At 39.9% G+C, this 25262-nt stretch overlaps 1 protein-coding gene across 2 annotated transcripts in view; it reads right to left on the bottom strand.

Annotated features, from left to right (window-relative positions):
- RASGEF1B (RasGEF domain family member 1B) overlaps nt 1-25262 on the bottom strand; it is a 504962-nt gene that overhangs the window by 24449 nt on the left and 455251 nt on the right. The window contains exon 1 of one of the 2 annotated variants that reach the window (XM_036412544.2): nt 6791-6944. The exons of the other annotated variant lie outside the window; for it this stretch is intronic. The gene's annotated coding sequence lies outside the window, so the exon portion shown is untranslated. Of the gene's footprint in view, nt 1-6790; nt 6945-25262 lie in introns of those variants that run through there. 2 annotated transcript variants of the gene reach the window in all.

The following is a 25262-nucleotide window of genomic DNA, read 5'->3' as shown; positions in this document are numbered from 1 at the left end:
TGTCGTTCATTGAACCATTAAGTCAAACTTCAAAGTAGTTCATTTCTTTGGGGGCGGGGGGGGGGGGGAGATTTATGATTGACACTTGAACAAGCTGTTGGCTTTATTCAAATCACTGCCAATGAGATGAGGCAGAGGGCAGGCTAATCTCCCAAGTAATGCTCACCTTATTAAATTTCATTTGTAAACCAGCTCCTGGGAACTCAGAATATAGTCTATTTGGTCAGTGGCTCTTAACTTTTTTTGGAGAAAACATACACCTCTCCCCATAAGGAATGCATATACTTTCAGAGAGCTCAGACGCTAGGTAGGAACACACATGTGTGGGCACATGTACAGAATCTAGTTATTTATCTACTCTGGCTCAAAGGAGGAGAACATGGTGGCTCTGCAGGGGACCTTGATCTACCACATTCCAGACTCCTCCTTCAACATCAAGGAATACTGTATTTTTAGGCAATACCAATTGGAGAGTATCATAAAAAGGACATTGCTTTTGGATTGGGTAGAGATATTTCAATAGACTTTTCCCCATCTTCTATTGGAGCAGCCCTTTGGGATAGAGAGGACATAATGAGACAACGGAAAACAAATTTTTGGTTTTTTTAAAAAAGGAATTGGGCTAGAAGAAAATTTAGCAACACCGAAATTAGCATGCAGATTAGGGGTCCTGCCAGGAGACTTCCCTGAGGGAAGTAAAAGATACATCCAACCCAGGTCGACAAGATGAATGTTCTTTTTAAAAATCAATTTGGGAAGCTGGAAAGTTGGTTGACAGACCAGGTATCTTACAGGGGCAGCTAATTCAGTCACAAAGATATATCATGTTCTCCCAAGGACCCTGAAAAAGTTCCGCCTGACATTGATCCAGCGGCAAGGAAGCCAGCTCCGGGTGATTTACGGGATGAATGGATTTGAAAGGCATGCCTAATGGTTTCAATCCAACTAAAGCACCAGATGAAAAGCTGCCTTTTTCTCAGCAGCAGACTGTGTTTGAATTAGCGGCTGCTTTTGCACAATGTTATTTATGATTAGGCAGGTGCACCAGGATAAGGTAGTTTCAGGTGACAATTCGGATTGGAAAAGAGCTCTAGGAAAAGATGGGTGTGGGAACTAAATCAAAAGCTATCCTTCAACATCTGCTATAGTTGCATTGTAAATCTCTCCCAAAAGGCCGAGTCAGCATTCCCTTTACCCTCAAGTGAATGAGATAGAAAAGGCAGGAGTCAAAGAAAAAGTGTTGCTCCTCCCCCCCAAAGACTTAATAAATCCAATGCCTTTGCATTGATCACCATCTTTTAGCTTCTGTTCAAATGCTGAGCATATGTTCTAATTAAAAAACAAAACAAACAAAAAAACCCAAAACAAACAAACAAAAAAACAGTGAGGTGGAGGAAGGCCTTCCTATCACAGCTGAACTCTGATAGCATGTTCGTGAAGTGAGGAGTGGCTTAATTTAATATCCTGGAATTACCATCTAGATCCTAAATGAACTTTGCACTTGGGTGAGATATATCTTGTTCCTACTTACATTTGAGGTTCCAGAGATCTGAATGAAAAAGAGTTCCTATATTTCATCTTTAGTCCAGAGTGTATCTAACTATAGATTTGAACCAGGGTGAAATTCAAAGTTAAGTTTTTTATATTCTCTGAAATACAGCTTATATGAGCTTGAAGATATCTAAAAGATTATCTTCTCAGGCCTTTCCCCAGCCAGGGAAAATCTAAAAGCAGAGATTTCTAGCAACAGCTCTGAGGACTATAGAAATCTTACACCTCTGCTCACTTTCTTGAAAAAAAGAGGTATTAGTTAAAGAGTACAAGCATATAAAACCAACAACTCAGTTTAACTCACTTCTCTGGCATCTGAACAAAATGTAAGTAATTTCCAAACAAGTACACTCTTTGAAAAGGAGCCCTAAATGCTGAGTAGATTTCAAAGTCAAGGGAGAAAAATCAGTATTTTTGAGAAAAGAAAGTCCAATGTTTCTCCATAATAATGAAGTGGTGGTATTATTTTCTTATTTTTATATAGACTTCTATACAAAAAAGTACTTAGTATTTTTTATTGATTTCCTCTAGATGTTACTTTTTTAAAAAAAAGTCTTTATTAATTGATGGAAGGAGGGGATTCTGACTCAGATAACTATTATCTGGTTTGCCTGAAAGCTAAAACTTGTCATCTTTTGTCCTACAGATAACTTGCTAGTAGTTTATCAAGACACAAAATGATATTTCAGTACATGGAGACTCTAAATGGGCTTGGATAATCATTTAAAACTTCTGTATGAGATAAATCTTTGATCACAGAACATGTTGACATTATTCATTGGTTTAATCTATAACTTTCCTGCAGTTCCTGCATTTAACAGCAGATGGCTCCACGTCCCTTGTCTTTGAAAGAGTTGGCGCTTTCCAGCAATAACAGCTGGTACTGGATCAGAAAAGTAAAAAGGACAACTACAGTTTTGGGAAGAAATTTTGAGAACTAAGTGTTTGTAATCTTGGCATATCATTGATCTTAAGAAAGCGGCATTGCTCATTCTGTACAGTTGAAAATATATACTGGCTGATGAAGCCAGTTCGTCTCATTTCCTATGCCTTAGGTGCCTGTCCTAGACAAGATTTAAATATTTTGTTTTCCCAGAGGAATAAGAGTGATCTGGATAATCAAAATCACCACTAGCTAATTAAGTGCTGCCAGAAAGAACTTCCTGGGATATTGGAAATGTTCCCCTTCAGCACTGTCCAACACTGTGCTGTTAGCCACATGGGCCCACTGAGCACTTCAAATGTGGCTAGCACAACTGAGAAACTAAATTCTTTACTTTATGTAATTTAAACTTAAGTTGAAATACTCCCAGGTGGCTATTTGCTGTCACACTGAATGCCAAAGGAAGTAGCTGAATCATCATTTATACATAATGCATCCCAAGGCAAATTACAGAATATTATTTGGGGAGAATCCGTTACCAAAAAAATATATATTTTTTTTTCTCAACCCAATTCATCTCAGCAGTTAAATGGCCCAATACTTCAGAGGACATTTAGTAAACAAGCAGAATTTTCTATTTGCATTGCACTATAAAACATGATTACTGAGATAATTTTATTTTTTGGCTACAAGTTCTTAAAAAACTACCCTAATGCCTCCCCCTCCATTCTTTTAGATAAACAGAAAGATACTAGTAGACTAAAGTGTCTTTATTTCTTACAAGGCTTATTTGTATTTTCCCTGTGTTCAACTAAAATTTTCATACCAGGGTTTCCTAATAAAATTTCTATCAATTGAATGATCTCCCAGATGTAGACATACCTTGAAATAAAATACTAGACATATAAACAAGAAAAAATGACTGGTCAAAAAACTCGTTAAATATTTAGTAAATAGTAACACTGGCTTAAAGTCCCGACACAACCTCTTGATAATTAGTATTTTTAAAACATATTAACAAAAGGGAAGAAAAAAGCAGTTTAAGGAAATATTAAATCTCTACATAGTTTTCATCAATAAAAATAAACTTCAGCCCAGCTGGTGTGGCTCAGTGGTTGAGTGTCAGTCAACCTATGAACCAGGAGATCAAGGTTAGATTCCGGATCTGAGCGTATGCCCAGGTGTCAGGCTCAATCCCCAGTAGGGGGCGTGCAGGAGGCAGCTGATCAATGACTCTCATCGTTGATGTTTCTCTATCTCTATCTCCCTTCCTCACTGAAATAAATAAAAATATTTTTAAAAAGAAAAATAAACTTCATTCTCTTTTCCTCTCTTCCATGCATGAACATCTGCCTGCAGATCACTGCAACCCTCATTCTTCCCCCGCTAATACAGGGTGCAAGTGCATGAAGTGATAGCACAGCAAAATAAGATATCACAGTGCTGAAAGAGACCGGTAAATCGAGGGGTTAAACATCCTAATTTTACAAATAAAAAACCGCAGGTACAGGGAGAAAGTAAGTGACTTGTTAAGGGCACCAGATCCGCCAGAACCTTAGTCTCTCTCTATGCAGAAGTCTGTCCACAGCACTAGGCTACAGCATCTGTCATTTTAGGATAAGGGAGGATTGCAGGAATACAGTTTTTGTAGATTTCACTGGAAGACCGAGAAAGGACAACTGTGGTTCTTAGAAAATGAAGAGGATGGGGAGGCAACTCCTGAATTCAACCACAACAGAACAATTTGTGTCTTTAAACGCTCACAAAATGTTATAATGGTCTTTCCACTGATTATTTGTGGACATCAGACTTAAGAGTTTCAATCCCTGCTTCAGAGATTCCAGATTCTTCTCTCATTAGGAAAACTACCCTCCTTTCCCCATCTTCTCTCCAGGGAGACCCTTTCTTTGGGCCTATCTATATGCTCATCCAAAGTCCAATTCTTCCAGGTTCCCTTGGGAGATTGATACAGTGGATCCCATCACTTCTGTGCCATATTAGGTACCTTGCCTAGCATAGATAGTCACACAGCTTCTCCCCTCCAATTTTCTGACCATTTCTCTTTCTCCTAGATAGGTGCTATTCAATTGATTTTTTTTTCCTTATTGCAGTTTATTAGCCAGTAGTTAATTTTAGATTGTAAGAAAGTAATGTTAGCAATAATATAAGAAATGTCTTATTATGAAATGATACTGTGAACTATATACCCATATAAATAAAGTTAAATTATATACTAATCTGGAAAGGGGGCACAGGAGGGGGGAGGAGGGGGAGGCGGAGAGGATATACAATAAATATAAATGTTTTCTGGTGATTTTATATTCCAAAAGATAGTATGATCCCCAGGTATCAGGTATGGTAGCAGCAGATTCACTATCTAATGGGGCACATAAAACCAAGCAAGATTGAAAATACACATGGGAGAAATAAATGCTAAGAATTTAACACTCCATTAGACAACCAGAAAAGTCCAAGGCCCGTATGTTCAGTAGCCAGAAATGTTGCCACCTCTAGGAAAACAAAGGGCTGACAGAGAGTGATGGAAGAATGCCAGCAAGAAAGTTGCTAGTCAGGAGCTGAGCTTCTCACCTTTGCCAGACAATCTCAGACAATCTGCTCGACACAGCACGGCTTGTGAACCCTGATTTCCAACAACAGTGCCCTGCGCCCTCATGGCTCAACCCCTCTCGCCCCCCCCCCCAAAATAAAGAGCCATTGATGGAAAGGGTCTAGCCAGCTGTCACTTTATTTCCTATGAAAATCTCAATAGGCAAGCATTTTCATTTTTGTTATTTCTTTTTTGACATCAGTTCTACATTTGCCCCAACCCTCACCTGACCTGTCAAGAACCATATACACTGTCTGGTTCATGCTGACCTTCCTGCTGCTTCCCATAGGCTTATCGCTATGGTCCCTCTGTGTTTTCAGTAGAGACACAGCTACCACATGACAAGCCCTAGCGACTGTTTTCAGAGGAAAAAAATAATTATTCACCCCCCATCTGAGTCTGACTGTACCAGAGATTACTGAAGAAGGAAAAAAACAAACAAACAAAAAAAAACAACCCTGCTCCCTGGATTCTTCCCCTTTTTTTAACGTACCCTGTTCAGAGACCTTCCCAAGGGTCACTAGAAATCATCCAGGACTAAATATAGATCTACGCACAGCAGCAGTTCCTCCCCGACGTCACATGGCGCCGCTTGGGAAAGATTCCTCGGCGATGTGTTCAGCCCAAAAAAACACCTACGCACATGTCAGTGCATCCACACACACTGCAGCCACCAAGTGAATAGGCGGTGACAGACCTAAACACCTACCTACCTTCCCCAGAGAAAGTCGCTCCCTTAGAGATCTCCCCTGCTATGTACCACACGTGTGCCACCCTCCACACACTGCTTTGGCTTGAACTGTGCCCACTGGGTTGGAGTAAGGTGCGAAGCAACACTCAAGGGGTACACAGATGGGCACACGCTCAGCCCCTGGGTGCCCCCTTCTCCCCGGTTCTGCTCTTTCCTCTTGCACAGACAGCACCAAAGGTGTCCCCACCCACCGTTGCCCTAGAAAGAGGAGCTGCCCAGAAAGCATCCAGGTAACCCTCCCCCCCCACCACCACCACCAGTTCAGGTTATTACTGTCCGGCCAGGACTCACCTGAGCTCAGGCAAGAGCAAGGTGTCCCCAAGTTCGCCAGGTGAACAAACCGGGGTAGGATAAAGGAATGTCACCCCATTGGCAGGGAGCACAGGACTTGACTGTTCCCCTGTCCCTTCCCAAATCAGACCCTAGGTTATTAATTATGGGCTCTAGCATTAAAAATAAACAAGTTCCCCTCTACCCTCCACCACACAAATACACCCCCAAACTAGCCAATTAAGTAGAAAGGAAGAGCTTAACAGTGCACAGAAAGAGGGGACGAAGAAAGGATGGAACGAGACTAGAACTCGGACCAATCCTCAAAAACTAGTGCCAAGATCTCTCATCAGAAGGCCCGGCTGCGGGATCGGGGTGAGAGAAGCAAAGCAAAACCCAAGCCCGCCAGTGCCCGGGCCCTGGGGGCTGGGCCCCGCACCTGTTGGCACTAGGTCCGCGCCCGGGGCAGCCCCAGGCGCCCATGGCGGCGGGACCAGGGGGGTTCCCCGGTCCCTGGTTTTGGCGGGGCCCGTGGAGCCGGTGGGAGCTCGCTTGCCCCGGGCTTTCTCACCACCCAGGGCGCCCCGGACAGCTCCGGGCGCAGAGGGAGAGCCGGGCCGGCCGGCACGCAGCTTTCAGGGCGCCCGGGGGAGCGCAGCGCAGCCCATCGCGCTCCCGCCGCCCCCTCCGTCCTCCCAGAAGAGGAGCCCGGCCCGGGAGCACCTACCTGCAGACGGACCCCTGGCCCTCGCCTTCCCGGCTGTCTGCCGCGCGCCCACCAATACCACCGGAGGACGGGGAGCCGGAGCGCGCGGGAAGCGGAGGGAAATCCCGCACCGCCGGCCGGGCTCCTTGTTTATACTGAAGCCGCGGCCCGCGGCGCGCACGCCCCCCAGCTCCGAGCGCCCGCCTCCCGTCCGCGCCCCGCCCACCCCGGGCAGACGCGGACCAATCACAGCGCGGCTCGCCGCCCACGCCGCGGCCGCCTTGGGGGCCGGGACCTGCCCACGCGCCTCCTCCGGGGACCGGGCTCCCGCGGTGCGGTCACCCGGGCGCCCTCCCACGCCGCGGGGCCCACGCAGCGGTGTGTGCCCGCGCTGGGTCTGCCCGCTCCGAGCGGGAGCGATTCCTCCTGAGCGCACCTGCCTGGGGCTGCCGGTGCGTTCCTGCGTGTGTGTGTGCGTGTGTGTGTGTGTGTGTGTGTGTGTGTGCACTCGTTTACCTGCGTGCTACTGTAAATACCGGCCAGACTCGTCATACAGTATCTAGTAACATAATGATGAGCTAAGGCTTACTTACTGTCCAGGTAACTTTCAGGAGGGAGCTGAGAGCAATGACAAGAGCCTTCGCTCAGCAAGTCTTGACAGAGCGCCTGAGTGCCAGGCTTGGTGCAAAACGCTGGGGGCACACTTCGGGCAAAGGTAGGCTGGTCCGTGCCATGGTGAAGCTTACGGACCAGCGGAGGGCAAGCCTCGAGTAAATGGTTCCCCGAACAAAAATGTGAAATTGCGGCTACCACAAGTTCCACAAAGGATGGGAACCTGTGTTGTGAAATAGTAGTCTGGAGGCAAAAAAAGGGGAGGTCAGGCTGTTGTCATGGTAACCATACACTATATCATTGTAGACTTGATAACTATTTTTGAAAGGTAAATGCCTCATCTCCTCACCTTGTATAAATAAAAGGAGGTTGGAGGGAAGAAACAATGGAAGCAAAAAGTGTAGAAAAAGACTAAAAGGAAGAAACACACACACACAGCAGGAGACTATCTTGCCAGCTATGTATCCTTGAATAAGTGAAGTAGCTTTTATGAACTTCAGTTTTCCCATATATAAAGCAACATTATTCACGCCTGTCTTGTAGGGCCATAATTAAGCTTACTGAGCTACAGAAGCCTTTTTTGTCCCTGCACCATCTTCTCCCCCTCCCTCCTCCCTGCAGTGGAAAAAAAAGTCATCCTGCAATTCACTTTGCCTGTTCGTAGCTGATTTCTATCTTCATTTTCTTCATTGGCACCTCCTCTCACTTCTCTTCCTCTAATTATAGTCCCTCCTTCTCTTCTGCAAATGGGTGTCCCTGACTCAGTAATTCGCTCTCACTTATCCCAGCCTCTCTGCAGCTTAAAGGAGAAACCGAAAAGCCAGAAGAGATTAGCTGGGGCCACTCATGCAGAAAAGCACAGAGACGTGGGCAGCCCAGCCCAATGGTTGTGGCTGGTTAGTCTTTCACGCTCGGTTTTCCATCCTGATTCTGTAACAATCAAGTCATAGAAAGTTAGACAAGTCATTTGCAATCTTGAAGTTTCTGGTCCTATAGCAATAAATTAAGAGGGTTGGACTAAATCAGGACTTCTTAATAGAAAATATTTGACATATCCTTTGAAACCACTGGATCCACCCACCAATCCAAAAGATTCTGCCCGACTTTATTTTCTAAAGTTTTTTCCCATCAAACAAACAAAAAAAAATGTTTATTTTAATTTCTCAAAGTATAAAATGGATACTATTATAATACTTCAGGCCCTGTGCATGAAATTCATGCGCTGGAGGAAGGGGGGAGAGGAGGTCCCTCAGCCTGGCCTGTGTCCAGTCACAACCCGGGACCCCTCAGAGGATGTCGGGCCTAAACTGGCAGTTGGACATCCCTCTTGCAATCAGGACACTGCATGCATCAGTGACCATACTTTTCATACAGGTAGGCATCTTTGGCTGGCGGCCTGGCGCCATCCACTGGTTGGCCCCACCCCCTCAAACACCGCCATCCACTGCCTGTTGCCTCCCTCTGGGGGGGTGAGAAGGGAAGGAGGAGGGGGGCAGATGCTCCAGTGTTGAGTGTCTTCCCCTGGTGGTCAGTGCACATCATAGCTACTGGTCATTCCGTTGTTCAGTCGATTTGTATATTAGGGTTTTATTACATAGGATGTGCAATTCGTTATCAAAACACATTTCTGGTGGATCCCTAGGGCCCCTTCCAGCTCCATATATGAGAGGTGATATATAAGGGGAAGTTCTAAAGCTAGATGGCCCAAACCCTAGTCCCATCTCTAGCGCTTGGTCAGCCATCAAACCTTATAAAAGGCACCGCAAGACTCTGGCCCCACTCTACTCATCTGAAGACAACAATTGTGGTTTATACAGGTAACTTCTTCCACAGGGTGCTGAGAAGAATAAGAGAGATACTACATGAAATAGTTTGGAACCCTGCCATTTAGAGAAGCCTTCCCTAACCCCCACTCCATATCTTCCTTCCCTGTTTTGTTTCCTCTATAGGATTTACCACCATTAAACGTAATTATGTTACTTATTACTGCCCCCACTCCTCACTAGGATATAAGCTTAATAACAGGCAGTTGTTTTCCTTCTGTATTTTCAATGTCTATAGCAGTGTCTCACTCATTATAAGCACTTAATTAAATATATGTTGGCTGAATTCAGTAATGCCTAGCACATGGTAAGTGCTCAATAATATGAATATTCAATTATTCTTTCATGAAATGATATGAGTATGTATCAATTATTCTCTATTGTGAAAAGATATTCTTTACATTCTCTACTTCTATAGTTTTAATAGTTTCATTCTGATCTTTTGACTCCATTAACTCAATTCTTATCTTTGTAAAGGTTGGTAAGCTCAATAATACTAGTCAAGTTGATGCAAACAAAAGCCTGTTAAGTAGGGCTTTACTCTAGTAACAAAAATAGCCTCCTATATTGAGCTTCTGCTAAATAGTAGCCTTTGTACTAAACATTGTTTTGCTTTCCTCTTGAACCTCAGGTGCACACAATAACAGCAAGCATCAGGACTGATCCATTCCAATACTTCAGTTTATTCCAGTCTCCCTCTTATTTAGAGTCCCAGTTTTCACCATCCCAACGGTTCTTACTCTCATACACAGTAACCAGTGTGTTTTTCAATCTACCTTTCATGAGCAATGATGATATTGTTCTATGTAAGTGCCCATGAGTGTATTTACGCAAATCTTACTGTGCAATTCATCCAATTCTGCCGCTCACTGGTTTCCATCTAGCTTTTGATTTTGATGAACCATCCATGTTGACATGTTGCTGTTGTCCACTCCTTTTTACTCCCGGTTGAGTATTTCACCATATTGGTGTTATGGTTTTTTTTATGTGTATGACCTGCTATCATCATCAAACCCATGAGGTATAAGTACAATTCTCTCCATTTCTGAGATGAAGGGATGAGGCTTAAGAAGGTAAGTAACTTGCCAAGACTGGTTTGGCTCAGTGGATAGAGCATCGGCCTGCAGACTTAAAGGTCCCCGGTTCAATTCCAGTCAAGGGCATGTACCGTGGTTGTGGGTACATCCCCATAGGAGGTGTGCAGGAGGCAGCTGATTGATGTCTCTCTCTCATTTGATGTTTCTAACTCTCTATCCCTCTCCTTTCTTCTCCGTAAAAAATCAATAAAATATATTTAAAAACAGAAGGTAAGTAACTTGCCAAGGCCATTCAGCTGAAGAAGCCATGGATTAAAAGCATATCTCTCTGATTCCAAGTTCCCATCTTCCCACTCTATAAACTGGGTAAGGATTATGAAATAATGCCTGAAAAAAATATCCTCAACCATTAACTGGATTCAATTTACTTGTCTAAGATATTGTTGTTAAAACTAGTAGATATGTGTGCAGTGGCACAATAGGGTTGTGTGTGGGAGCACTGGGTCAGGCTGGTGGCAGGTGGGGAGCACCGAGGGGACCTGGGCAGAACAAGCAGCGGCTCAGGCCTGCATCACCACGGTGCCCAGTGTGCCACTGAGCATAATCATCACACCACTGCCGTCTGTGCCAAGCCAAGGTTCAGAACCTCAAGGACATAATCTGGAAGGATCCAGAAGGTGTGTCCCCATCAATGTCTGTGAAACAATTCATACATTGGGCCTCTAGTTCAGTTTAAAGAAAAGAGCAATGGCTATTGCATAGAAAACAGACTTATAGGAAGAGGAAGAAAATATAACCATTCCACTCTCATCCCGCCCCCTCTTCACCGAGGGCAGACCATAGAAAAAACCCCTTACTTTCCCCTTGCTTTTGCATGCACTTTTCCTTGACTTCCCTTTCCTTACCATCTGAGAGCCTAGAGTGAAAGAGGGAAGGAGACTGGGTGGCATGTTTTGGTTTCATGCCCTCTTCCTGCTTCCAGCCTGAGTAAGAGGAATTCTGTTCCTGGACCAACCTAGCTCAGTAGGGGCCAGATTGAAATTTCATAGTAATAAAAAGTGTATGTGTATTTGGCATTGCTCTGTACATGCACTTTCCTGGAACCTGAGAGAAGGATGATGGACAGACACGAAGATTTAGATAGTCAAGGTCCTCGGTCCCTGCTCAGTCATATCAATCCCTTCAAACTACAAAATGAATCCGCCACTTAGAAGGAATTTTTTTTTTGTTTTTTTTGTTTTTTGTGATGAAATACATGCTCGGGTCAGCCTTGGAATGGTCATCTCAATAATAATTCCCAACATTTGTTATGCAGGCGTCTTCAAACTACGGCCCGCGGGCCACATGCGGCCCGCAGAGGAGTCTGATCCGGCCCACCAGGTTTTTTGGGCAGTGAGCGCAGCCGAGGTGTTACAGTAGGAATTAGTAGTTCATATAGTCGGGCCCTCCAGCTCTCTGAAGGACCGTGATCTGGCCCCCACTTTAAAAAGTTTGAAGACGCCTGGTTTACAGTGTTCTTCCACATCCATGGTCTCATAGGGAGAACACTGGGTCTGTGAAGATCAGTCAGTTATAACAGTGGTCATTACAGAGGCATATCTTTTCCTTTCCTGGGATCACTAAGAGTATCATAGATTGTTATTCATTTAAATTTGCTAAGAAAATACTCCTAAAGAGAAGGGTATTGACGAGAAAAGGTAACTTTAGGAAGTCTCTTCCACACCTCCCTGTGATCCCTAATCACTGTCACTTTTTATCTCCCAGACCTTAAGGTTGTACAGAAGAATGCAATGGCTGCCTGGAAAATTCCACAGCAGATAGAGTTGGTTTCAAAGTCCCATAAGAAGATGTAAAAATGACCATGTTTTTATTACAGCAGATAAGAACTATTAAAAGGCAATTTATTATTTCCCCTGTAAAAGCGTTATTGTTTCACTAATTTGTCAACTCATATATTCTTACAAAGTAATTATCTGTAATATCCTTCAGAGGGATACTGATATTGAGAAATTAAATATAACTTTGCCTAACCTTTGCCTAACCATAGGGTCATGAGACAGTCTCACCATCCTCATCAATTATATAATTATTTCTGCACTGACAAAATATATTTCATAACCTAAACTGTGCATCATTTTGATAAAATACATATATCATTGTTTTGAGTAGAAATTCAACTATGTTTAATGAGAGTATATTTAGAATGTTCTTCATTCTATAAAATATTTATAGTTAATAGTAAGTACAAATATATTTCTAATGTCTCTTTCAAACAGTTTTTGTCTGGTTCTTATAAATGAATTGATTTTATAATGAATTAAGAAAAGGTTTTTTGTTTCAAATTCTTATTACCTTTAATATTAAGTCTGATTGTCTTGCTAATTTAAGGCTCTATGAAAATATCAGTTTTGACTAATTACCAATCTATGTCCTAGAACATTGAGTGGGAAGGGAGAAGAAATGAAATGAATAATATAATAATAAAATTTTAGAGCTGGGAGAGAGATTGATGATCATCTCTTTTCATTTTTCCCCATCCCTATGCCAAGACAGTTTTTTAAAAAGGTATTTTTGAAATGAGGAAATTGAATCCTAGGGAGATGAAATGATCTCTCTCCACAGCCATCCAATAAGAAAATAGCAAAGTTACAGGAGTCAAAGAGCCTTCATGATAAGCCCAAGACTTCAAACACTATATGATTTTACATACTTTCTAATTATTCCTGCAGCGGTGAAGTCTATGAAGCTACTCTGACATCATAGAAGCACAATTTGTTCTCAAATATTGGTGACAAATATTCTCTATTAAACACTTCTTGATAAAATGATAAAGTATTCTCTAGAGTCTAGATGATACTAAAGCCTTTTATTAGAATTTTGTAAATATTGTTAATATCATTTGTCTTATGTAACATTTAAGATAGTAAATTAGTAAACTGTTGCTTTATCAGTAAAGTAGCATGATCTGGACTATTAATCAGACTTCATAAAGTGTATTGAAGAAATTATATTGGCCAAGACTGGTTTGGCTCAGTGGATAGAGTGTTGGCCTGTGGACTGAAAGGTCCCAGGTTCGATTCCGGTCAAGGGCATGTACCTTGGTTGCGGGCACATCCTCAGAGGGGGTGGTGCAAGAGGCAGCTGGTCGATGATTCTCTCTCATCGATGTTTCTAACTCTCTATCCCTCTCTCTTCCTCTTTGTAAAATAATCAATAAAATATATTAAATTAAAAAAAGAAATTATGTTGATCAAAGAACTTATCCAGTAAGCATTTACTATTGTCATCATGAAAACATCCCTAAGGTACTTCATATAATAAAATAATTTATGTTCATAAAATGCTATCATTTAAAAATATTAGAGCATTGTTGTGCTTTCTAGATGATTCTGGGAAGGTTAATTCTGTAAAATGTCCAAAGATTCATTTTAACACATGAAAATCATTATTTCCATAGTAAAACCAGAATTTCTGTAAAATATACTTAGCTAGATATTACTATGTGAAAACATAATGCTAAATACACTTTCTGCACAAAAACAAATGGAGCAAATCATGAAGTTTAACTGTATTTCTCTAGCAAATTAGAGAAAATGGCTATCCCTGGGAACAGGTGGAAGAGACTGGGATGGAAGACAATGGGAACATCAACTTCATGTGTAGTGTTTAATCTCTTCCATAAAGAAAGACATAAAGCAGACGTGACAAAATGTTCATTAGTACCATTTGTGCCTGATAGGTACACAGGTGTTTTGACTTATATATTTTGTAAATTTCTTTAAAAATACTCAAAAGAATTTTATAATCAAAATTGGATATTTCCATAGAGCCTTAAACTATATTTAAGGCTTACCTTTTAAGGCAATATATAATGGCAAAGTTATTGTTTGACCTTTTTCTGCTCACTGATTAGTCACATTTATAAAATATAATTGTCAATCTAAAGTACAGAGAATTTTATTTGGTATCACTGTACAAAATGATAATATGTGGAAAGTTTACTGAAGAATATTATGTATCTTCCATAGTTTATTAAAATCAGGATCTCTTGATTTTTTAAAAATATATATATTTTTATTGATTTTTTACAGAGAGGAAAAGAGAGGGATAGAGAGCTAGAAACATTGACCAGCTGCCTCCTGCACAACTCCCACTGGGGATGTGCCCGCAACCAATGTACATGCCCTTGACCGGAATTGAACCTGGGACTTTGCAGTCCAGACTAACGCTCTATCCACTGAACCAAACCGGTTTGGGCAGGATCTCTTGTTTTTTGATGTGATTGTGTGTACCCCCTCTCAGACAGTGATGTGCATTGTGAATAAACACACAAAAGAGCTTTGAATCTTGACTGAAGCCTGCTTTAAAGTCAAATCTCCCACAGACCAGCACCACTAGCATATGATTAGTGTTTCTAGGGCCTGGAATTAACTGGTGATAATTTTAGAATCTACAATTATTCACATAATTGTCTCTAATTAGCTGTCTCTGAAGAATGGTCAAGAAATAAAGGCAAATGGAGGTTGTATAAATGGATAAAATGTCCCCACAAGAGGAATGGTCCATTTACTTTAGGTCTGTTGAGAGATTCAAGATGTGTGTTTTAAGAAGTGTTTGGATGAGTGACTGTGTGAAAGGATGTGGCTGTGGCTTACAGAAGTAGAGTTTGGAAGAGAAGAGAAATTTTCTGGCCCAGATTATTGGCTCAATTAGTTTAAAATTTTTTGCCCTAAGAAAATGTACTTAAGGAAATAGGCCTAAGGAAAACCAAGGTCTTTTCTACAGAGGTATGGATTTAACATCTCTCCTGGAATGAAATTCACAACAAAGGGTAAAATAAAATCTTTCACTCTGTATAAAATTCCCCAGCTAAACAAAATATTCATCTTTAGGTTCTGTTTTTGTTTCTTTCTGTGTGCATGTGTTGATTGTTCTGTTTTTTGTTATTAAGAACTCATAAAAAAAAAAAAAAACACCTCTTTTTAAATTTCTATGACCAACTATTACAAAAGGCAATCATGAATAAAAACTTTCTAACTTCCAAAATACTAACAACAAGCTGTACACTTTCCCAAAATTAGTTACACTAGGACATACTGATATGAAAATATCTCTAAATAGATGCAATTCTTGTTGCCTTACCCCTGGTGTCACATTAAGGCTAATGGCAGGCACATACCATTTTTTGATTCAGAACATACAACAAAATAAAAATGAATGTGACTTTATTTCTGTGTCTTTTGATCAGTGAGGAAAAAAACATATCTATTTTCAGAACCAATCTTTTAAAGTATATCACAATGACACAAACTTCAGGAACATATTCTCTGACAAGTAAGGTGCCTATTAAGCTTCACAAATTTTTAAATTTTTTATATTTTTTTCTTACTTTTCCTTCCGTCCTTCTTCCCTTCCTTCCTTCTTCCATTTCTTCCTTTCTTCCTTCCTTCCTTCCTTCCTCCCTCCCTTCCTTTTTTCCTTCTTTCCCTCCTTCATTTAAGATCGACAAACTACACAGATGGTGAAAATTTTTCACTTCAAATCTCAGGGTGAAAATTAGCCTACCTTCAAGGAAGAAGGAATGTCTAAATCTCTTAAACAATAGTTCTTTTCGGGAGAAACAACCAGTATATTGAAATAAGTAATATGCAAAAAAGCTGGCAGAACTTGTTCAAGAGCACACAAATGAAGGAGGAAATGCAAAACAGGACAGCCTGCTCAGAGCAAACAATGGAGGGGACCAGAAAAAGAGCAGTTGGCCAGTTTTGCAAAGGGACTCTGGTCAGTGGAGAAACAAATGAAGAGGGTCCTATAACAAATAAAGGTGGCTCTCCATTGGAGAAATTAACATCCCAGATTCTTAGTTTCCTCCAGTGTAAAATTTGGTGTGGAAATTACATGATTTCAGGGTTGCCTTCTAGCTGTCAAATGCTACTTTGTATTAAGACTATTTTAATTGTTAATTTTTAGACCAGTTCCATCTGGATACCCTAGAAATGAGCCAAGTGGGTTGAGGAAAACCAGAAGTGATAGACCTGTCCCAAACCCACTGATTTTATGATTATAGGCATGTTCTTTTCATGCAGTTCAATATCTGCCTCACTAGAGTGAGGATGATGCCTACAGGAGTCCCTAGGGATCTGCTTTCAGGTTTCCCTCAGGCTTGGCCTATATTCGAGGCAGTAGCTGACACTAACTGTGCCATGGCATAGTGATACCTGCTCTGGGTTTGGTTAGTGGGACATGAGATTTAACTATGATGATGGAAGGTCCATGTATGAGATTACTTTCTTATCCAATGGCTGTGCGTTCCATAGAGGGTGACCAAACATTCCAATTTGCCCAGGACTTCCCTGGTTTTAGCACTGAAAGCCCCATGTCTTGGGCAAACCCTCAGTTCCAGGCACACTGAAGTGGTTGATCACCCTAATCACACAGATATTTTCTGAGATATTGCTGTGGGCCAGGCCCTAGAAATGGCATTGGGAACCAATGAGAACAAAATAGACAAGGTTCTTGCCCATCCAGGTGGGCAAGACAGACACTAAACTAGGGAAAAATAAACAACCAATCATTAAGGAGTGATAATTACTGGGATAGAGAATGGCTGTGGGGCTCTGCTTGGAGCAGGCAGAGAAGGTTTCTCTTAAAGTAAGACATGAAGGACAAGGAATCAGATGTGAACATTCCCAGGACTGGTTAATTCTAGGTCATTTCTCAGAATGAAGAGGCATTAAAGGAGATCTTATCATTCTCTAAAATTATCTTATTTACCCATTTACATAATTACTATTAGAATTATATTTGGAATAAAAATGCTAATAGTATAATTAGAATAAAAAGTACACATGAGCAAAGACCTTATATATAACTTCTATGCCCACAACAATACTTGGTGCTTAATATATACTGAATAAATAAATGAGTGAAAATCTTGCTACCTTTTGATCTACTAAGTAGCTCCCTAAACTCACTTCCCTGAATTATTTCTCTCTTTTTTTTTTTTCCACCAACCTGTCCATAGAGCAGATGGAGTTATAGATCCTGTTGGTCATGGGACACTCAAGCTTTAGGCTAGAGCTATTCTGAGCCAGTCTGTTTTTATGAATTTCAAGTGAAATTTCTGGACCCATGTATTGTCTCATAAGATATTAGGTGCTCTGCTACCTAAGTTGAGGAGAAATTTATCACATAGTTTCAAGCCTTCAGCTTTATGATAGCTGGCCTCCAAGAGTGGGTTGTAGTGTTACTAATTAAAAGGTCTACCAAACTCACCGTTTCCATCAGGAAATTTCTCACCTCCCCCAGAACAGCTCCCCCTTATGACCTTCTAATTTCTGATCATGTTACTTTTATTCTCAGGGTCCTTTTGACTTCTTTATTGAAGCTTGTTGCCTCCATTCAATCAGCAGCTATATCCTCTTATATTCTACTTTCCAAATTCTCCTTCCCTTCCCTTGCCATTTCTGGTCCCATTGCATTCAAAGATTAAAGAAACAACAACCCACTTGGTTGGTATCCTCTTCTTTATCACCAAAACACATACAAATGATTATACAACATACTACTAGGATAGACTATTTTTGATATGTGATATCTCTGGAATTTGAATTGCTCACTTGATTCAAGACTGATAGTGGTTTGCTCTATTGAAGAAAATGAGGTTCTCAACTAACTTTCCAATCTTATCTCATATTTTTGCTTTTACATATATAATAATGCAATTGAGATAACTTATTCTGGGGGGGGGGTGTCTATGTTTTCCCATCTCTATTACTTTTCTCGTATATTTACCTGGAATAAACTTTCATAGTCCCAAAATATATTGCAAATGATTGTTTCTGCCTGCATTTTAGAAATCCATTGAAATCATATTAAATTTAAGTTTCTATAGGGGATGTTTAATACCTGTCACAACCTTAATAATGACTCATAATGACTACCCTATGATAATTAATACTACAAAACACATTTTTGAACACTAGTTGAGTTCTCCTGTTGTAGGTGTTAGGGATTCAAAGCAATGGTCCCTAGTGCTAAGTTGATAGTAATGAAAGTGATTGAAGGACTAAGCATTGGCAATCACTTTGAGCATCAGACGGTTTTCTATATAAGCAAGAATCATTCCTGGCAATCCAAATTTATTTTAAGAAAAGGTGGTGGTGGGTGACTAATAGATTGAGCATTTACTGTATGCCAGGGACTGTGCTAAGTGCTTTTTTATGTACATATATTTATTTAATCTGTATAACAATCCTATAAAGTACAAATGTTATCTCCATCTTTATAGAGGAGGAAATTGAAGCTGAGTTTTAAAAAATTGTCCAAGAACAAACCCCTAATAAATGAGAGAGCCAAGATTTGGATCCAGGTGGGCCTGACTCTGTAGTCTTCCCATGACAAAGAGGACACAGAGCAGACATATAAACAGCAGGTCAATTTGCACTATAGTAGGTGCTGTAATTGAAATAAATCCAAAGCTTATGTGCTTTCCATGACCACATATGTGGTCATGGCACAGTTTGGGGGCGGAGCAACTCTGTTGTCATGATCAAGATCACCCACAACGGAAACAGGAAGAACTCAGTTCAAATCTTGATTCAATGTGAGGTTGCAGGTGTTTAATCATTGCAGGCTTCCTTTTTTTCACTTGTGAAATTAAAACAATGATGCATATTTTAAAATAGAAATAATACCATGCTATAAAGTCATTAGCACAGTACCTACAACACAGAATTCACCCAATAAATGGAGGTCTATTAAATAATCATCACTACTCAGCAGCCTCTTTAATCCTTAATACCTCAGCCTCTTCTAAACTTCTTTAAAAAAATATGACTGTATTTGCTTTTCTAAATGATATGTGTGATTTGAGTGTTGAAGAACCATTTGAAAGTTGCTGCCACCCTTAAATACTTTAGCATTCAGTTACTAAAAGTAAGGACATTCTTGTACATATGTATATACCTAAGATCCTAAGAAAAGTCAACAAGACTAACTTAACATTTAATTTCTAGTATATATTTAAGTATTTCAATTTTCTAGATTGTCTTCAAAAATGATTCCAAAGGATGTTTTGAATCAGAATGCAATCCAGTTGATGAATTATATTTGTTGCTTCTTTGTTCTCCTTCAGTCTCTATTAGTCCCCTCTTCACTCCCAGACCTTTTCACAGCATTGCCTTTTTTGAAGAAACCAGGCCACTTGTCCTGGAGAAAGTACCACTTTCTGGATTTGTCTGATATGTTCCCTCAAGGTGCCTTTTCACTTGTTGCTCTGTCCTCTACGTTATCTGTACCTTGGAATGCAGGTTAAGGCCTTGCTGCTTTTCAGTTAAACACTGTGGCAAGAATCCTTCAGAGTGGATGCTGTGAGGTTCATATTACATCACATAAAAATTTCCATGACCACTTCCTCTTCAAAATATTTTGTGGTTTTGTCGCTCTCTCTGGGGTATGGCTAGACCAACCAGTGGTTTTCCACTCTGGCTTCACTTAGAATCTTCTGGGGAGTTTTAGAAATATTTATTACTGAGTTGCACCCTTGAATTTTTGGCCTGGGGCCCAGGCATGGATATTGTTGTTTAGCCTTCCCAGGTAATCAGGATAAAGAGTGACTGGTTTACAACTCAAAAGTGTGAGAAGGCAAGGGGCACACCTTCCTTCTTCACTACTACGTATCTGCAGTGTTCAGTAGAATACCTGATTTGTAATTACTGCTCAGTACTACATGCAGAATTTTCAACAGATAGGCATCTTCATTTCATACAAAACCTTTTCACTTTTTCTAAATGTGTATAATGAAGCCAATAGGTGAATTTTATAGCACATTTAATGAGAACATGCCACTATTTTCCAAATTTCTGAAAGCTGCAAAATGACAGAAAAAGAATCATTTCAAACTTCTGAGGGAGGAGAAAGTGCAAACAATAAGTTTGCTATAGTGTTAGATTAATTTGGTTTCAGACAATTCTTTTTTAAAATTCCATTCACATTTCCAGTTCTTCCAGTTCTTATAGTAAAGACTGGTGAAAAGATTCTAACATTACTTAACAGAGGAAGAAAGACTGCCATCTTTTAGCTATAATTGTTTCTTTCAAATATACTAATTGAGCAAAGTTCAACCAGGTGGAGGAGTGCAATAGAAAGAGAAGGACTTTGGGTATATTTAAGCTTTTATTTGTTCAATTCAACTTTGGCCAAATTTTTAAAACAGAATAAAAAGATGTATGATTTGTTAGGGCCTGCCAAAACTAACTGTTCATAGTTTCAAATTCAAAAAATAAAAAAGGAATGGACATCTTTAAAAAAAAAAAAAAAAAAAAAAAAAAAAAAAAAAAAAGCCTATCCCATAGCAAACTTAGGAAACAGAGAATATAAAGTTATTTATTGTACTTCCACTAAGTGGAAATCATCAACAGCCTAAAAGAAAATTAGCAAAGGATATGATCACATCATTTGTATCTGAAAAGTCTTTTACATGGATGAAAGATGCTTAATCTGACTCATTAACAAAAAGGCAAATAAAAACTATATTGAGATCTTTTTCATAGCTCACCAGATTAGTAAAAATCCTTTGTGGGGGATTACAAATACATGTACCTATTGATCCAGCAATATCAGCTAAAGAAAATCATTCTACAGATACACTCCACTCGTGACATAAAATAAGACATGGACAAAGTTATTCATTTCCTCAGGAAAACAAGTAGACTCAACTAACTGTCCTAAGATTTTTTTTAATTTTTAATTTATTGATGAGAGAGAGAGAGAGAGAGAGAGAGAGAGAGAGAGAGAGAGAGAGAGAGAAACAATGATTAGTTGTTCTACCTATCCATGCATTCATTGGTTGACTCTTGTAGGTGTCCTGACTAGGGATCAAACCCTAAACCCTGATGCATCAGAACCACACTCTAGTCAACTGAGCTACCTGGCCAGTGTTAATTGTCCTAAGTTTGGATACATTCACAGAATCAAACACTTTGCAAGTATAGTAAAAATTACTAAGGAAACTATAGTGCCATGGAATGCTCATATGTTATTAATGAAAACAGGTACAAATTATTATGTAGTATATTCTGTAACATACATAAAAGGGAAAGAAAATGAACATATATTTGTACTGTATTATTTTTTACATAACAATTTGGGGGCAGATAAACAAGGGATGATAAGTGGTTAGCTGTTGGGGGAGGAAATGGGAACTAGGCAGGTGGCAGACAGTGAGAGGGAGAAAGAGGAAGGAAGTCTTTTCTAAGACTCCTTTTTATTTTTTTTGGTGCTTGAAGTCTGTGGATATATGACATATTCAAAAATTCAGATATTCCTTAAACACCTTATCAAAACTCCTGGTTAAACGTATTTTTTAATAATAGAAAATATTCCAGATATTTTCACAGTCCTTATTCTTGTTGTGGAGTTTCAGGGTCAATCCTATTCCTTCTTGGTTTCACAAAAAGTGAAACTGAAACTCTGCATACTTCTCGTGCATGCAGAACTATCCCATGGACTTGGGGAAACAACTCAGAAGAAAACTTACCAAGATAGTTTCCTGTCCTTACAGGAATTCAGAGTTTTAGCATACATTTAAACATGACCTGTTTAAAGTCCAAACAAACTGTTGTTGAAAGACAGTCATCCTGAGGCTATTGCTTACATAAAACTGAAATAATGTTGTCAAAGTAAAATTAGTCTCTTTCTGCTATTGACTCTCCGTGGGATCCCCAGGAGATGGGCTGACACAATGATAGGAGAATTCCATCTCAGAAAAAGAAGGGATTCTTTTTTCACAGACAAATCAGTAAGAGGGAAAGGAATTTTGTGTTACTCATTTGGCTCTTAGCATCTAACACTTTGTTGTCACTTTCCTCTTGTGTGTGTTCTGTCACAAAAAGAGTATGAGACCTTGCTGCATCAGCAGCATTTCGCCAGTGTAATGCATATAGTAAGTGTATCATAGAAGTCTGACAGACCACAGTAAAATACATCTGTGTGCCAGCCAGGGTTTTTGTAACTTACCAAGTCATATATCCCCTCTTACCCCAATTTCCTTATCTGGAAATAGAGAGATAGTGCCTAATTGCAATACCTCAGAATTTTGATATGGCCACTAAATAATACAATACATATCAAAGACTTTGGAAAGTGTAAGTTGAAAATAGTATTACTGTTATTGCTATGACACAGGTATACAGAGGAAGGGTAGAGGAAGAAAAAAGTAAATTATTCCAGGATATGCTTCATGAGCTAAAGGAAACCTAGATAGGTTCAATAAGTTGCTCAAAATAAAGTCAGAAACAAAACTGGAGACAAATTCCCATTCAGGTGTTTTGATTGAATGCTTCATTTTTCTACTATCTGTTTTTATTACATTGAGCCTTGAGAGCACATGGAAAATAAGAAGGAAAAAGGCCACTTGATGACTCTGGTCTTGGGCAGGTTGGATCAGAGAAAGCGCAAAATGATAGCAGAATATTGGTCAAGCCTTGGTTGAAATGGTTATAAAAAAGAAAATAAGAAGGGAGGAAGTAAAATTTAGTTTTTTTAAATAAAACAAAAAACTAAATTTTACTAAGCATTTATGATTTACCAGGGTCTTTAGAACTTCATCTTGCTTAACCATCACAATATAATTAATGTCATCTTTATTTCCTAGCTAAGGAAACACGACAAGGAGCAGTTAACAAACTTATGCAAGGCAGACAGCTAACAGGTGGCAGGGCTGTGATGAAATCTGGGGCTGTGGAACTCTGGGTCTGGTCATAGTCATTCTGCCTCATCCCACAATTATACCTGAAACTTATATAATTTTATTAACAAATGACAATCTTATATAATAAAAAGCCTTATATGCAAATCGACCAAACAGCAGAATGACCTCTGGCTATGAGGCACACTGACCACCAGGGGGCAGATGCTCAACGCAAGAGCTGCCCCCTGGTGGTCAGTGCGCTCCCACAAGGAGAGCGCTGCTCAGCCAGAAGCTGGGCTCACGGCTGGCAAGCACAGCAGTGGTGGCAGGAGCCTCTCCCACCTCCGCTGCAGGTGATCAGTAAGAAGCAAGGGGTCCCAGACTGCAAGAGCCCAGAGGGATATCTGACTGCCAACTTAGGCCCAATCCTTGTGAATATCGGGCCTAAGTTAGCAGGCGGACATCCCCCAAGGGGTCCCAGACTGCAAGAGGGTACAGGCTGGCCTGAGGGATCCCCCACACCAGTTCACGAATCTAATGCATCAGGCATTTTGGAAGGGGGGAGGGATTGTGGGGGGGAGGGGGAACTATTGTAGAGGATGTGAGTTGAATAGGAGGGTATTACATATTTTAAAATAATATTTATAATATATATTCAAAATTTTAAAATAATTTATCTTCACTAAATATTCTTTCTGAACTTGTTAAGTGAAATATTAGTAAAAATCTCATGATGGACTCATGTTGGGTATTTTCTATATAAGAATGAAAATCCTTGGGCCGCTTCTTTAAGATTCACACCTTTAGGATCTTCCACGAAGGACCACCAGAACAGGGGGTTCAGTCAGTGAGTAAGAACTATTATAAGACAGCAGTCTTCGAGTGAAATTAGCCTGGAATGTTTTATTTTCCTGTGATGCTATAATAAATTCCTGAATATCTGATAATATCAATATGTATGCAAAACTTTCTAAGTGTACTGTTCTGAGAGGTTACATATTCATGGAATCTTCATAACTATATGGGATGAGTTCTATCATCTCCATTTTTCAAATGAGGAAACTGAGACACAGAGAGGTCAAGTAACTTAAGTGAGGTCACACAGTTAAAGCATGGTGGCATTGGGTTCAAACCCAGGCAGTCCAACCAGCACAGATCAATGCTGCATAGTATACAGCATTGTGGATAGGACCTCATTTAAAAGCAATCCTGCTGCCTAAATGAAAACTCCCAAATTAGGCAGTTAAACAGATAAGGACTCATTTATTCCTTAAATCATTCCAATATTCATTCATTCACTCAATATGTATTATAATCCTCCTACATATCAGAATCAGTAATAGCAAAAATGCATGTGGTTTCTGCTATCCTGGGACTCAGAGTATTGTGGGAGAAATGCTTTAATCATTTAATTTCATAAATAACTGTAAAATTACAAATTCTCATACTACGAATGAAAGGAAGATATATGTTATAAGATTGTAAGAACATTTAAAGAGGTATCTGTCCTAGTTGTGGGCAGTGCCTGAGAAAATGACCTTTGAGTTGGGATTACAGAACAAGAGGTCTGGAGTTGTTTAACATTTCTAAACCTCAGTCCTCACCTGTGAAGTGGGGGTAATGAATTGTCCTCAAGTGTTAGGCAATGCAAAGGTTATTCCAGCTCTCAGTAAGTACTTAATTAATGAGAATTATTGGTCTTGTCATTCTTATTTTTCTTACTACTCCTTATCCAGTCTCCAGTTAGATAACAAGATAAAAAAGAAGCAAAGATTTAGAATAATAACCACCACAAATGTAAAAAGGATGGGGAAGAAAAAGAAAATATTTTTAAAATGCTATGGATTTCTTTTTTGGATTAGAATATTTACACAACAGAGTTCTTCCGTAAAATGAGCAGTAAGTAGCCAAATGGGAAAATAAATGCATACAGGAAACCTAATACATCATTAATGCTTTTTTTCTGATACCCCTAGGATATTGCCATGATATTGCTTATATCTGCTGATAGCATGTTTTTCTGTGTTTTTAAATATCCCTTTCAGCATAGTCCTGGACTGATTGATTGACTGATTGATTGAAATGCTCTTTTGCCCAGAGTTTAATATTGCAGCATAGAAAAGAAAGGGTTAGATTGACTTCCCTTGGGTGTGTAAGGGCTATGGGCGAGAGGGGCAAGAATCTTGCAGTGCTTGCTACTGAGGAAAGATGCTTCCAAGCGAATAATATGTATCACGGAGCCAGAAGAAGAAGGAAAGCTGTGCGTTAAGTTGGTAGAAATGTATTTACTCTTCTCCTGAAATGTCAGGTGTCCCTGGAAGAGTCTCCAG

Source organism: Pipistrellus kuhlii, unplaced genomic scaffold (genome assembly GCF_014108245.1).
Source record: "Pipistrellus kuhlii isolate mPipKuh1 unplaced genomic scaffold, mPipKuh1.p scaffold_m20_p_1, whole genome shotgun sequence".
In the NCBI taxonomy this organism is placed as follows: domain Eukaryota; kingdom Metazoa; phylum Chordata; class Mammalia; order Chiroptera; family Vespertilionidae; genus Pipistrellus; species Pipistrellus kuhlii.
The sequence above is the reverse complement of the archived record's forward strand: the minus strand, read 5'-3'. Positions and strand labels throughout refer to the sequence as shown.